General features: G+C 34.8%; 1 protein-coding gene across 2 annotated transcripts in view; it reads left to right on the top strand.

Annotated features, from left to right (window-relative positions):
• Nucleotides 1-1,886, top strand: part of LOC108968481 (wiskott-Aldrich syndrome protein family member 3) — a 99,174-nt gene that overhangs the window by 38,826 nt on the left and 58,462 nt on the right. The window lies entirely within an intron of this gene.

The following is a 1,886-nucleotide window of genomic DNA, read 5'->3' as shown; positions in this document are numbered from 1 at the left end:
TTTTTTTTTAACTATAACGTATACAGAGCATTTTATGAATCACCCTAGTGGTTAAATACTTAAATTACCACCAACTGGAACAATCTAATCCACTATAAAATCCACTATAAAATCCACTAGCCACTAAAACCAAAAAAAAACTCGCTGTAAGGTATATCTAAACCACCAGATCTAGTGGAAAATCCACTAATTTGGCAACACTGGTCGACATATAATTGAGTTTAAAGCCATTGCTTTCTCTTTTTCATCGTAGGAGTTTTTTTTTATTTAAAATCATCTTTGTGAATGTTATCGCATGTTCATTTGCATCGCCTCTTATTATGACGTTTTTTGTCAGAGCTTGGCATTTTTTTTGTCAACAGGAAAACTTTCCTTTTCAGCTCTTTAATCTTTTCTATTTGCCTCAAAGTATTGCTTTGAAAACCCCTAGCTACTCGAGCGTAATGCTCGTGGGCGGGAACAGGAATATTCTCACTATCTTCGCACTTCGTTTGTATTTCATAAAGGCGGGAATATTTGTCGAATTCTTTAAATGATATGTCACGTCGATTTTCCATCTCTTCAAATGACATATCATTAGGTGGTGTACACTCGGTTTTTAAAACATCATATGTATGTACAACCGGCGGCAAAACCCACTGTGGCGATTGCTGACTAATTTCGTCAGCTTCAAATTTCAAATTTAGCACAGGAAGAGCTTCATTTAAAATGCGCCTCGAAAATGTCTTTCACATATATATAAATTTTTTTTCAGTGGTAACTGAAGATTGCAGGCCTTTACCCAATTATTTCTAGCGAGTTCCGTTTTAGGAAACGTAAAAAGTTTTGCTCCACCGGCACAGTTGCTAACGCAGCAACTTTTGCACGGGCGCATCGGTTGAAATAACTGGGTTGGGGCCTCATCTAAAAAACTTGTAAATAAATATAAATTATATATGTATAATAAATACTAAATATCAATATAAGTATATGTATATGTAAGAATATTAAATATTATATATTATTCATTCATATTCATATTTAAATTCTATTGGAGATATGCAGTTTTCGATTAAAAACCCCTTGCTTTTATCCCTTTTGTAAAGGTCACAGACTTGAACGCTCACAAAACGCTTTTTTTCATGTATAAACAGAGAACGTATATTTATAGAGAAGGTTCACGATATCAAAAATTTAGGGATATTTCAATTTTGGGATATTTACTGTTTTGGATGAGTGCGTTCCACCACAGAAAATTATTAGCGCGTTTCACCATTTAACATCAGGGGCACGAAAATAGCAGAATTGAGCATTTTCAGTATTAAATCAGAGAGCTTATGCTATTTCCGATGTTAAGGAATGTACGCTTACAGATTCGCATATTTACAATGCGCAACCGACTCTGCATATAATTTATATACATACATACATACATAGGTTATATTTTATATCAAAACACAAAATCATGTGCATACATATGTACGTACAAATAAACTATTTCATGATGAATTCCTCAAATCTTTGGAAATATACATATAATAAAATCATAATTGTATTATAACCTAATTATTTAATTAATGTAGGTTTGATAAGATATATACGTATATACATATTTATATCTTCTTCTTGATTGGCGTAGACACCGCTTACGTGATTATAGCCGAGTTAATAACAGCGCGCCAGTCGTTCCTTCTTTTCGCTACGTGGCGTCAATTAGATATTCCAAGTGAAGCCAGGTCCTTCTCCACTTGGTCCTTCCAACGGAGTGGAGGTCTTCCTCTTCCTCTCCTTCCCCTTTCTACTTTCAGAGCTGGAGCGTTTTCGTCCATCCGGACAACATGACCTAGCCAGCGTAGCCGCTGTCTTTTAATTCGTTGAACTATGTCAATGTCGTCGTATATCTCGTA

The sequence above is a fragment of the Bactrocera latifrons genome, unplaced genomic scaffold (assembly GCF_001853355.1).
Source record: "Bactrocera latifrons isolate USDA-ARS-PBARC rearing strain unplaced genomic scaffold, ASM185335v1 scaffold_218, whole genome shotgun sequence".
In the NCBI taxonomy this organism is placed as follows: Eukaryota; Metazoa; Arthropoda; class Insecta; order Diptera; family Tephritidae; genus Bactrocera; species Bactrocera latifrons.
Note: the sequence above shows the minus strand (reverse complement) of the source record. Positions and strands in the feature narration are given on the sequence as shown.